The 14,321-nt window shown below is 36.1% G+C and overlaps 1 protein-coding gene across 4 annotated transcripts in view; it reads right to left on the bottom strand.

Moving 5' to 3' along the window:
• The window catches only part of pax6b (paired box 6b), a 30,998-nt gene extending 19,485 nt beyond the window's left edge, over window positions 1–11,513 (bottom strand). Inside the window, exons 1-3 of one of the 4 annotated variants that reach the window (XM_039749608.1) lie at window positions 11,397–11,513; window positions 4,951–5,087; window positions 1,271–1,351 (exon numbers count right to left, since the gene is read on the bottom strand). The gene's annotated coding sequence lies outside the window, so the exon portion shown is untranslated. Of the gene's footprint in view, window positions 1–1,270; window positions 1,352–4,950; window positions 5,088–5,282; window positions 5,742–7,828; window positions 8,086–11,396 lie in introns of those variants that run through there. The other 3 variants (XM_039749612.1, XM_039749603.1, XM_039749616.1) reach the window with 3 other exon arrangements.
• Window positions 11,514–14,321: the final 2,808 nt, after the last annotated feature.

Raw genomic sequence — 14,321 nt, forward strand, 5'->3', positions numbered from 1 at the left:
GTTCGATTACTTTCAGCTGCAAAGCGTGTGGCACGTTAAGCGCATAAAAACAAAAAAAAAAAAATGGAACATTTGTCTCTCGGCCCTCAAAGTCCTGAAATCAAAATTCAAATCCATAGTGAAGAATGGCGATCTGAGCAGCATGTCTGGCAAGTACGGGAATAATCCATTTCTATGGATCTGCTCTTAACCTGCACAGATTTACATTTGTAAAACGGTGCTCTTTATGCTAATTTATGCACAGAGCCACAGTGACACCCGAAGTTCCGCTTTCAGGGTGCTGCTACCAACTTTACCCATCCTTGATAAAAATCACCCTGCGCAAACTTATGTTTTTTTTTTTTTAAAATGAGCATCCAAGACAACGGCAGTCAATCAGCTAAAACATAGACAATTATTACCCAGCAGACAATCCCTGCTCCTATGGTAAAAGCTCAATAGTGTACTACGCATACCCCAGCAAACTGCAGCATCATTTTGTGAAGAGTACCTCACGGGGGACGGAATATTAAAATACTTCTAAAAGTAGCCCGCGGGCTGTTTGCACCTGTGCCACAGGTCATACTTTGCCCACCCCGATATTACGAGGCGGTGCTTTCATCGTTACCATGAGAAGTTTATGACGCGGTGGTGGTGGGTGTCTGATACTCTGACAGTGGCAGAGCATTATCCAGTTGCTTTCTTTTCTCTTTGGTTATTGCATTTGTTGAAACATTTTTTAAAAAGCCCCTCTAAAAATGATCTAGTATCAAGCTGTAGGTTATTTCATGAAAAAAAGAAATTACCTTTGGGAGCTTTGTAGCATTTTGGCTTTCTTCCTTGTTTTCGTGCTTCTGCTGCACTGGGGCAACTTTGTTTAATTTTCAAGTCATTAACGTGTTTGGTTTGTAGAACATACTGGTACGTAATTGACCCTGATACACTACACGCCTGTTTTCTTATCCATGTTGTAAGTTTACTCTTTCAGACTTCACTCTCCAAGTGTGGCAGTAACATGGAATAGTCCATTGTAGTCTGGACTGAACGGGGGAGCCCCATGTTGACAGAAGGTCATAGAAAGTAACAGCTATAACTGTAAGTTTAATATGTTTGAAATTAAAAATATCACATTTATAAATAAATACATTTTATCATGGGGCCCTGAGCTACTTTGGGGCCCTAGCCTGTCCTTGCCTAATGGTTAAGTCCACCCCTACTTTCTAAGAATGCACGAATTATATAACAATTGTTTCATATACGGCATATATTGCATAATATTATTATAACTTGCCTGGAATTAATGCTGTTGACTGTCCTCTTAAAACAATTTAACAAGTCACTCATCTGCTTCTGATTGGTTAAAGACTTCCCTCTAGGACAAAACAGAATCAATATATTAAGGTACTTCATTTACTCATGAACAGTTTACAAAGTAACGAAAAACACATTCTGAGAGAGCTTTACACAAACAGCACTGCTCTGTGTTCACAAACATGAGTTGCCTATTCGCAGAATGCTTCTCATTAATGATGAGACTCGCTGCTCCCACACAACTTCCACTGTGCACTTAACTGAGTTGTTTGAAATTTAGTATATTTTTAACGGTTGCTTGTACAATGATGACCGTGAAAGGAATAATCGCAACCCGAAAATCATTCATAAGTATTACGGTTTTATCAAATGTTCTGTTTCATGGGTTATGTGAGACCTTTTGATTCGTTTTGCAACGGGGAGTAGCGATGGGACAATATTGAACTAGAGTTGCTTCCTGAGAAAATGTGTTGAAACATTGAAACTACCTAGAGCTGCAATGGTGGGTATACTATATATATATATATATATATATATATATATATATATATATATATATATATATATATAAACCACATTCGCCTAGTCCATACTGCCAAACTGTGCTTCACGAATACTCCACACTATTGCTAAATTCATTACACATACTGAGAAAGCACCACAGACAGAACCAAATACTTTTAAGTGGTTTTCCGTCATAATTAAGTTTAGGGAGGCTTCTGGGAACATAGAAAACGCGACACCTGTTTAAAGAATCCTCTCCCCTGCTCATAATCCCGATTTTCATGGTTTATAGTATAAGTGAACAATAAAAGTTTGCTTTTGCACCCTTGGTGTTGTTATTTTACTTACGCTGACTATTTCACTTACTTCAACATTTCCCAAATATTACCACTGGATTTCAACTTAGGACAAAGCGATTTAAATAATTTAAAGTCTCCTGGTTAATATTTTAAGACTGACCTCCTTCATGTTTCCATATTTATATGTATAATTTATAGACTACCTTTTAAAGCGTTTTTAAAAATCATTTTAAGTCTTAAATAATTTTATTAACTTTTCCCTTACTCTTTAGATCCTCTTTTTTCACTGTACTGTGACACACGCTGTGTACCTCGCCTCAGTGCTTTAAAAAGTAAAAACAGGAGGGGGTCAGAACTGTTGGACAAAGACTGCTGAATCTGAACAATGGCCTCCATTCTGCCTCAATACCCAAACCGAGAGAGCAAAACCCAGGCTCCGTAACCAGCAACACAGCTTCCAGCTAAACGCACCAACAACTTCCAAACATAAAAAGAAGCACAGAAAAAAGTTCTATTTGTTAAATATATGTATATTTTTCTTTTTCCTATTCATTTCTGTGGTATCTGCATTGCCTCCACTCTTGCATACCGAGTTTTACTGTATTAATGGAGGAGATATATGGAGCTGGTGAAATAAAAAAGTAATCTCTCGTTATAAATATCTAGCAGTAATTGTGTTACTGGTATGAGTTGTTAGAGGTTGTAAAAAGATACAACATCTCAGTGGGAGGCTCAATTGCAAAAGACAATTGCAATAAAGAACCTATTCAATGGGTTTGCTTAAAAGAAGGGGCAACGATGAAATAGTCACAGCCTTCATTATTAAAAAAAAAGTATAATTCGTGATTGATGTAATGCATTTTAATGGTTACGATTCTGTATGATCCTCAGTAACACCGACAGTAAGATATACCAAATTACCGAGTGTATGTGAAAGTTCATGTATTATTTTAACATATTTTATTAATAAGTGATACAACTGAGAAATAAAACAACAGACTTTCCTTGCACTACAGAAATAGGTTTATGACAAACAGAATAATATCTCCATTTTTTGGAGCCATTTCGATTGAGTTTTGAGTTTAATAGTTATATTATGATGAATATTTATTATACATTTACATGTATAATGCACGCGAGCTGCTAAATGATCAAGTGTAAGTTGCCGCAAATTATTAAACAAAACAAAACAAAAAAAAAATCAATGTGTAGTTGGTGGCCACCCGGAAGCAATGACAAAAATTAAATACGCACAGAGAAGAGTTTGTAAGTAAAATACGCTGACCTCGTATATAAGATTCTCGTTACGTAGCTTGTATATATGTTAGGGTTAATAATTAATTTACAACTCAAAACACCGGTCGTATTCTTTGATGTTACTTTCAGCCCAATCTGCATTTCTATTTTATCTTGGCTAATATGCAACTTCATTCAGCTTAAAACAACATGCGTTTTTCGGGCCTGATAATTTACAACCTCCTTCAAAATACGGCAGTACGGTAACTCGGCCCTATTTATTTACAAACCGTATTTAAATACATTGCTTATTTGTGTGTGCTTTTCTTTTACAGTATGAGTAAGCTTTTAAATACTTGATCAAACCGATATTTTGTTAAACTGTAATACACCTTCTCGATTTCATTTTGTTAAATACAGACAGGGATAGAAAGAGAAGATGGAAGAAACTTCAAACTACTGCATATTGCATAAAATCTGGACCATAAAAATAAACCAAAAGAGCCAAAACAATTTTAATACAACGCTTTCGCACTTCGCGTTTCAAATACATACATATTTAGAAGTCGCACAGACTTCATATTATAAACACAAAAAGCACAGCAGTAAAAAGTTAAACGAGTTCAGTTGGAGCCACTTCTAGCTGTTATTTAAAAACGAGCACAATAAATACACTTACATGTGTTATGTTTTAATTAAATTATGTGAACCGATGAAGTTATATTTTTTTCACGATCACATACACGGATAATAGTATTAATTTTAAGGCTGGTTAAAATGCATTGATGCATATTTTAGAGTCATGGTGCAACTCCTACTCATTTTTAATTCAGCAGCTGTAATAAGACGGACACATGTCTGGATGGTTCCTTATTTTCCCTGTGATCTATAAAGAGTGCACGTTATAAAATATTTTATTTCTACAGCGAGATGATTATAGAATTTCTTTGGTAACGTGTTTTCTTATTATAACCGCAGAGAATGCGGTGAATAAATTGTAAGAAGTTCACGGTGCAGTTTGTGTGGAAGCGCTTCGCTGAATAGCGTGCCAGTCTGATTCATTCTGACATTCTTCTTCATCGGGTCATTGCTTCTCCATACTCTTTACTGATCGCTGACTTGGCCTAATGTGACTTTTTCCTCTTTCTTGTCATAAATAAGCATTAAACTGTATGAAAACACTGAGAAATTAGAGCTTTACAAGCATTTAAAAGTGTACAGAGCAAGTGCTAAAAGGTCTCCCTGTAGCTGTATTTAACTTACTGTACAGAGTAGAAAACTTGTAGGCTATGAAATTAATATCAAGAGTATTCCCATATTTTGCATTTTTAGATGCATACAAGTAAGCATAGTTAAATAATTTTCAGCTGCGAGGCATTAGATTATTTGTGGAGCTAGGTCACAGTTCTTTATAGTTGAGCATCCTTCTGTTTGCCTCAGCTTGAGTATATTCACCGCTACACATAAAGCAACGGTGCTAAGAAACATTAAAGTGCTAATTATTATATTTATATGACTTCTTTCACTAAACTCGACATAACGTAAAAGTAAAACAGATCAACACATTTATGCACTAGTCAAAAATAAAGAATGTGAAGTGTCTGCAGTTGTTTGTACTCACCTTTATGCGGCATTGTGCAAGGCTGTCAAAGCTCCTGTCAATAGTTTTTAAAAAGTGGACTGAAATGACGACTTTCTTGAAAAAGTTGGCAATAAAATAATTATTTCCCCCGTTATCCTGTGCAGAAGATGAAATCCCTGTGAAGGAGACAGAGATTGACAATAAAGTGGGATGTCAGGGTCTGTGTTGAAGCACAAAATGTGTGTCTGCATGTGTGTGCGTGTCAGTGTTTGAGGGAGAGAGAGAGAGAGAGGGAGGGAGGGAGAGAGAGAGAGAGAGCAAGCAAGACAGAGAGAGGGAGGGAGAGAGAGAAGTAAAGAAAGAGAGCACACCTATGCTGATTGGTGATAGTACAAGTGTATTAATGTATGTGTTCCTAGTCTGCTCCTCGCCTCCACGGTTCTTCACTGGCCCATTAGTAAAGCCTGACCTCTGTCATCATCTTCCAGCAAAACACTTCCTCCTGCGCCTTTGCCAGAGCGGGAAATGCGGCTGAGCCAGAGCAGAAACCCACTAATCACTCCGCACATGCAAATACACTCCTCTCTCACACACACAAAATATTGCCTCACGCGAAGCAAAGGGGTTGCCTCGGAGCTGCCGATTGGATGTCTAGGTCCTTCTCACCGGCTCATTATGTGAACATGAATGTAGTTGTTTTTCCATGCTGCTGTAGCTTTAACTTCGTACCCTCTCTCTAAGCACGAATGGGTTTCACTAAAATCAACGTATTTTCCGCACAATAACTTTGCTTGAAGGGTTGAACAATAAACAAAATAACGGAGTACGCGCACATTATTTTACAATTGTTCCGAAAATCGCTTGTAAAGAAATGCGACGAGTTAAAAAAATCACAAAGCTGCATTCTCTTTCTTCTCTATTTTTAAAAAGTTTTTAGAATTAAAGATACGTCTTTTGTAATTTGCATCTCACTAGAGATTACAATATTTTTGTGAGGACAACCTATAGACATATTAACAGGTGTCTCGGCTGTTTCTACCAAGAGCACTTCAGCGTGTGGCTCTAGCAAACCGATAAAGAGAGCCATCCTCTTGAGCGTGGTGGATGAAAAAAGGGGGGAAAACTATTTACTTTGTGTATTAAGTGCTTTCGCTAACAGCCTCTAAAGTGCACTTATTAAAACAATTGCAAACTTTATCCACGTGCCATTTGTTGACTCAGCTTTTAATACCTTTGTGTGTATGTGTGTGCGTCCAGTGACAGGCAAACGTTAAAGCAAAATTGAATAATGGGTATCTAAAAGGTCCCCCCTTGGAACAACTCCGCTTGCGATCTTAAAACAAGCTCTATTAATTTTAATTGATAATTTCCACGAAGCAGCGCCGCTTCTGTAGCTGCCAGAAAATAGCAGTGAAAGTAAGTAAATGACTTTGCAGCCATGACCACACACCAGAGCTACCTTTGTTAAACGCATGACTATTAACGCACACCTCAGTAAACTCCAAAGCTACCCCTCAGCGTCTGCATTTGAGGTTACACTGGGAGCACCAGTCTTAGCTGAGGGTGTTCCAATCATTTATTCCAATGGATCAGAGAGCGCGCGTTCGAGGGAGAGAGAGAGAGAGAGAGAGAGAGAGAGAGAGAGAGAGAGAGAGAGAGAGAGAGAGAGAGAGAGAGAGAGAGAAAGAGAGAGAGAATGAAAAACGAAGATAAAACCAAACCAAGAAGCAGGAAAAAAGTGTTGCAACGCGCAAAGAATAAAATGAAGTCGTGGATGTATACACTTGACTTCCTTTGACATGTGAAAAGTGCTAAAAGTCAGAGCTCATCAATAAAGTATCTTGAAAGTGAATAAGAGTCCTGACAACCATTGCATTCCTAACTAAAGTACAATGCGGAGACAAACGACACTGCCAGAAAGTTTGCATCTCAGTGAAAGGACGCCTCAATAGGAACTGGATAATGAGGTGCCCAGACCGTCATGCACTGTCATCCCGAGTCTTGCAGAAAGGCTTTCCACTTCTTCTGGTTTTATTTTATTTATTTATTTTAATTTCTTCACTTTGAATTTTTTCTTCCTATGTACACGTTTTCCAGAATTGCATGGGTGAACCTTTCTCACATTTTACTACACGGGACAAGTGCGACTGCTTTCAATTTTTAACCCGAAACGAAGACTTCGGATTTTTTTTTCCCCAGAGGACATCATCAATAATTCTAACTGGATGTACAGTTACGTTTTTGGAAACTTCCTCAACCTGGAGGCATTCTTATTATGATCAGTTTTCACCATCAGTATTCTTAGTAGGATCTATCTATCTATCTATCTATCTATCTATCTATCTATCTATCTATCTATCTATCTATCTATCTATCGATCGTTTAGGAGAACAGTAATTTAATAAGTCTGTGACAAATGAAAAATAATCAGAAAAATTAAACTCATTCAGTATAATAAAACGTTTGCGCAAAATCGGCATTGCAGTATTTTTTTACTGAATTGTGAGATTAGAGAAGTGTCTTTTTAAATAGATAAATGTGCTGGATCGGTTTATTTACGAACGTCTTTATTTTTGTTTACTGACATCTAATTTATGTTATTCTCTTGATCATTAAAAACACAAAAGGTGTTTCACTTTTTTAAACATTTTTCTATGTTCATATAGACTTAGTGACTCTACAAATAGTACTGTGCACTTGTGCCAAAACTTATTAGGTAATCTGTTTATCCTTTAATGACTTTTTAAAATCCCTAAAGCCATTATGAGAAAAGGAAAGAAAGAAATAATAACAAGCACACGGTTCACTGCTAGGTCTTCTGCGCGTAGGTGAACTTTATAGAAAATACTACGAACAGAGGCTGAAAGGATCCGTCGCTTAAGTCGCAGCGATGTTTTATTTTTGAAAACGTACAAACCATTTCCTAGATTTAGTTACTTCATTGAAGGAATCGGTCCCATTACAAGCAGATTTTTCTGGTGCGTATTAGAGCTCCAATAGATAAGTTCCCTTTTGAAAGCTGTAAATCCATAGTTGGTTTTCCAAATTCCGAAGAACCGTCTTTTTAACGTCACAATTTCAGACAAAGTCGTGGAAGGAAACTTGTTTCTAAATCAGTATGATAAACACGACAAACGTCTTCGAAACGGCAATAAAATTAATCGTTTGTTAGTCCCTCTAAAGGAGAAACTTCGTCACCTCTCCAGGCTACGGCTGCGATTTTACAGTCTATCAATTAGCCCAATTCGGATTAGCACCAAGTAATGCGGGGCCTTTAAAAGAAACCCTAATCTTGTCGCTATTTTCCCCGGGGCAAAGTGGTCTTTGTGCCCCTGTTAAAAAAAAAAAATCATAAGGGGAGGGGTGTGCAGAATACAGATGACGTCATTCTTGGAGAGAGAAAGGTCTATTAGAAAACATCAACAAAAGAGACTTGGAGCTTTGGCTGCCATTGATTTACAGAGTATGAAGGAAAGAGGACCTAAAGAGCCAATGAGGGAGACCAGGGAAAGCTTTATCATCTCAATAATTCTCTAATTGCAGGGCGGGCTATACTCTGTGTGTGTGTGTGTGTGTGTGTGTACGCGTGTGTTTAGGTGGTGTGTATGGAGAGGTGTTGAAGGCTGTTAAATTGGCGTTACCTTCAGTACATGTTGATATGCTTACTTATGCATATTTATGTCATTCTAAAAGATAGATTAATTACATTCAGTGGGTTCTTTCAAATGCGACAAGAATGAAAGACACACCAAAGGAATATGCACCTGCTAGAAAACTTTAAATCAGTGAACTCAAGCGAACTTTAGTTTAGAAATGGCCTGCTGCTGCACAGACGCCATTTTAACAAAAAAACAACTTTGGCAACGTCTGCATAGTAAATACAGTACTATATTTCTACTCCTTTGCTCCCCGCTCGCTGTAGAGTTTGAACGAAAATAGAAGATGCTGGCAAATCGCAGTACACTGCAGGCGTCAGGAGATTTAAAGTGATTTTCATAAAAAAAAAAAACAAAAAAAAAAAAAACCAAAGTGGTTAACTGCCAGTACGAATGAACGAGTCGTAAACACATACAGGGAAAAAACATTTCTTTAACTCGAACGGTGTATTCAATTTCAGGTCTAGTTTTAACATGTTTTTATTGTTTTACACAATATAATTATAATTTGAATGTCGTTATGCTAAAAGCAAAACAAAAACAACACATTTTAGATAAATTATTAAATTCTTAATTTCACTTAAATTGTAAAAAAAAATGGATAAAAATAAACATACTTGCAAGTGACTTTTTATATGAATTGTTTTAAATAAACAAACAAACAAATAAGTATTCAGAAGGACACGGCAGGCCGCAGGCAACCTGATTATTTGCACACGTGGTTCTCTTCTCTGACAAATTCCCACCGGCACCTTTACGTTAAAGTGGAGAATATTTCAAAATGCTGCACTTCACAGATATCACAGCACCACAGCAAATATACAAACAAAGGTAATGTATTTCGAATCCACGTGTTTTAAGATTTTTTTTAACCTTTACAATCATTCCCTGAGGCTTATTTAGTGCAGTTTGTATAAATATCATTTTTCTGCACCTTTTAAATATGTAGAAAAATGCTCTAAGTCCAGTTGTCCAGTCTTTTCCAAAATAAAAAGAAATACACAGTTCATGACATGTTGCTTTATAATGTCCATGCCTTGGGGACAGGTAATGCCTCGTTCGTTCTATATTTAAACGTTGCGCCGTCTATGGAGAAGTACATCGCCGGGAATACGTGTAACACCGGCACTTTTTAAATCTGTTATGATGCTCGTTCTTTAAATTGTGTGCCTTTAGAGTTTAACTCGGCATTTTAAAATCCACGTGTACGGAAAAAAATATATTACAACGCTTATGCAGTCAGCGTTAATGCTATTGATTGAAACAATCAGTCATAAGCCCATGACGACAATCTGTTACTCAAACCACGAAGGAGAATTTTAATGAATTTTATTCGCACCTGGAGAATACAGGCCTGTGCAATGAGTGCAATCATTGGACTCGCAGCTTAGGAACATGCGCGTACACTAGCTGAGTTTATGCAGGATATGAAACAGGCTACTGCAAATAAAATATTGATACACACTGATATATCCGTATACAATAAAGCGTTATTTTATGCGTTCTGCAACTGCAAAGTGGCTGTATTTAAAAGAAAACTGTACTTCTTTAAACATGAAATCAAAATAAATTATCTATCTATCTATTTATCTATCTATCTATCTATCTATCTATCTGAGTAGTCTTTAATTTAAAAATTTTTGAGCTATGCCTAGTGAAGTCATACGCAGGCAAAAGACGATCTGGTCAGTGATAATTGTGTCACAGCTTTTTTTCTCGGCATGACAGCTGGATAAACACAATCTCCAATAAACATCCCTAATTAGGGAGGTGGATCTGAAATGCAGAGTGTGTGATTTATTACGGAGGTATATTGTTTCTTTATCAATTTGTGTAATTGAATCTTTTTTATTTAGCAAAAATACCTAATAGCTCTAAACTATAAATTTATCCAGTTCAATACATTATTATTTTTTCAAATATGATGTTTAACATTTCATATGGTGTTGCTTTTGCTGCTAAGAGTTTAGGAGTTACTTCGTAATATTTTAAGCGTCTGATGACGTAAGTTCACATTAAATACCAAAGAGCTCCCACTTTTGACTTGCCTCGTATGCTGTGCTATGTGACACTATATACATGTTTGTATTTAGAAATTTTCAAGGTCCGTGTTGGGCTTCGCATGTCAAAGAAATAGAGATTGTTTTATATATTAGGATAAAGCAGCACATCGGCGATGAAGCCAATTATAACTTATTTTATTTGACATCGTAATTAACAAAATCAAGACATGAAACTAGTTACTCGCCATATGCTTTACTACCTTATAATATTTAATTTGATTACACCTGGGTGAATGTTTATATTTCCGCAAAGTTTTGAATTTTATATAATGTTAAAGTTGCATCTACGTAAGTCTGAGCATTTTAACAATCGTCCACCGAATATACTACACGCTTCTTTTCGTTTTATTGCAAAAAATTATTACATATTTACTTTCCAAGTGTAACTCCTAAAAAGTTTCCAAAACCTCCGTCAATGAGGCAGAATCAAAAAGCACAATACACAGACAAGGAGAACGAACTACTATAATAGAAGACAACTTTAAGAAAAATCCAGTCAGTGATATATTTAGGAATGGGCTCGACTACTTTGATAGTATCCATAAACATATTGCCTAAGCATGGCATAATTGATGTCTACAAGAAAGTCCTCAACACATGGATGAAAACAGGAGAGCTGCGCAAACAAAATTTAAGTACTTGTATTAAACGCTGAAGGTCACTGTAATAAACATAATTAGTTTACAATACTGAAAAGTATATTATTAACTGAATATACAATAACCAAAATTTAAAGATAAGCCTAAGAAACATAATGAACACTGACCTGATGGTTATGCACTGGTGATTCCAACACTCGTTTTATAAATGGTCGACAGTGGAAAAAAATCTGTATAGTTTAAAGCCCAGTTTTTAATATTTGGATCTGGCACAGAGTTTAAATGTCAATGAGAATAAAAAGAAGCCGCCTTGCAAAGCACTAACTTTCCCTTAATATCAGCAACAGCTCAAAGCTGATTGGGTAGTCGCACGGCTCGACGTCACATTTAACAGGACTTACTTTTTGCTAATAGGGAAGTTGAAACAATTGACGTTCGGGGCCTGTGTTTTTGTGAGTGTCTGCCTTTATATTTCTGTTTGAATGTGGATTTATATACGTGATGCATGTGTAAGCTGTTGTGGTTTCTAAATATACATGTCTTAGCACCCTGCAACTTCGATGGATTGTTGAAATGTAAGTTGGAAATTAGAGATCAAAAACTGAACAATATAAACACAATATGTATCATCCATACTGTATATACATATATGTGTGTGTGCACGTGTGTGCTTTGTTTATATGAATCAGTGGAAATCGTATACGTCTCCAAGCAGAGATAGTTCTGAATTGTTCGATATATTTATTGTGACAGTAAGATACCGGAAATAAATACTAAAAACCTAAATGTCGCAGTACAGTTGGGAAGTGATGTTTATCTGGTGTGAAACATTAGACATCAGCACTCGTAAAACAATTACTCGGGCAATTAGGTCCACCGCCTGTCCTGTGAATGAAAACAGTTACAGATAGCCTCTCTTACTCGTGTTTTCTTCAAGAATTTGATTATTAGATTTTCTTTCTTTCTTTCTTTCTTTCTCTTTCTTTCTTTCTTTCTTTCTTTCTTTCTTTCTTTCTTTCTTTCTTTCATATGCCCATTAATCTTGCTTTTAGTACTCTCAGTTCTACACATTTACAAACGAACTGGCAAAAATGCTATTTTTATGCATATTTCTGTTATATTGGAAACATTCAAGTCACAAAAAGATTAAAATAGATTTTAATTGCTGGACCGAAGTTACATTCAAATAGTCGAAGTTACGCTTTACCCGTTGAATTTCTCTCAGTAAATTACTGGTATGTATTAGCATATATAATCTATCATTTTTTGTCCAGCATCCTATAATGACAATCGTCACTAACACCAGATAAACATTAATACACCGTCTGAACTCAACAAAATGACGTTAATTCTTGCCTTTCTCCGCTAACTGAGATAGGAATAACTTAAACAAACATTCTGCCAAACTTATAAACAAATGTCTTCTGGCAAAGTCAATTTGCACACCATGCCGAATGAATGTACAGCACAGCTCTTGCAGGTTTCTCAGGAAGTGGTTTCACATTTCGTTGTTTTAAAAGGCAAGGTAGGAGAGAGGTCGTCAGAAAGGTGTTCGGTTGATTATTTAGAGTAACTACCATTAAGGGATTGCGAATCCCTGCAACGCAGCAGGGTTCTTGAAAGCAGCTCTGGAAACCTCACGGCTTCAGGGCCGCTTATCAGCCTGTCAATAAAATGAGATGGGATCCTCAAGCAAGACCAGGTGCTGCCCTTCCCTCTTTCCAAACTGCACTGCTCTCCAGAAACTGATCAGGCGGAAACTGAAATCTGCAGATCCAGGCATCCAGAGTAGCAACAACCCCCAACCCCCGCCCCACTTTTCACCCTCCGTCTGTGTTTGTGTGCAGAGGTGCAGAGATTTTTTAAATCGCGAATCTATTAAAAGAAATAAAATTAAGGTACGACAGAAATGCAGATTCACGGATTTGGATAAGAGGATAACTATCAAGATTTAATAGCTGATTCATGTATTTTGTACGAGTTAATTCACACATCGTAATGCACAATGTATTATATTTAATCTTATTAGTACTTTGTGAATTGCTTACCTAAATATATTTTGTAAAATAAAAAATAGATAGATAGATAGATAGATAGATAGCCACTCCTAAGATATATTGATTACGTGAATAAAATTGAAAACTTTTATGACCGATAACGGTTTCCATACTTTGTTTATAATATTATATGCTATGCGATATCCGTGTTGCAATGGTGCCCAACAACGTCTTACTACATAATTTGATTAGGTTGTTAAATGTTTCCAAATTACAAAGAAATAAATATTTAAAAAAAATAAATAAACTGAATTCATTTTAATTTTACATCCTCAAAGAAAACCTTGTAATGGTCTCTTTTTATTCTTTAGTGAAATAGCATCACTGATCAATATGAACACTCTAATGCATTTGTTTTGTAAAACGTTAAAAAATACTGCACCACGATAACAAAAAAAAAGTTGCTTTAAAGTAGATTAGAAAGTGAAAAGACGTTGATCTTAAAGTTTGTGTTTGTTTGCCTAATTGGTAATATGGATGAAATGAGAACAATGTTTAACAAAGGTGTAATTACAGTAATAATAAACCATTTTATTTATACAGCGCCTTGCTCATGAGCAAAGCGTTTTACAGATCCATTTTAAAATCTTTTATAACCGAAGCACAGTCATTTTTAGTAACTGCATTTTTACAATGTACGTAAACACAGCTTGTATTTTAATTTCTCGGAAACACTATAAGAAAATCAGAGAACTGAATAAAAATACTGCCTTTTTCCAATGATTTCGGAAGGGAAATTGAGCAGAGGCAATTTATTCAACAATTTAATCTATGAAATCTAATTGTGTTAAACCCAATGTTTTTCATTGAAACATTTTAAATCCAGAGATAGTCTATGGCTTTATTTGATTGGTTAAAAACATGTATCACATTATTTTAACAGTTTCTCAGTTTCTTATAGGTTGTAATTTGAGTATATTTAAGTACTGATTTCTAACAGCACTTAGGTGGTAAGTATGAATTCAGTATTAAGCTTACCAAGACACACCACAGTGCAGCTCAAGGGGGTTTTGCAAACAGCGCATTAAAACGGAT

The sequence above is a fragment of the Polypterus senegalus genome, chromosome 1 (assembly GCF_016835505.1).
Source record: "Polypterus senegalus isolate Bchr_013 chromosome 1, ASM1683550v1, whole genome shotgun sequence".
Taxonomy (NCBI): Eukaryota; Metazoa; Chordata; class Cladistia; order Polypteriformes; family Polypteridae; genus Polypterus; species Polypterus senegalus.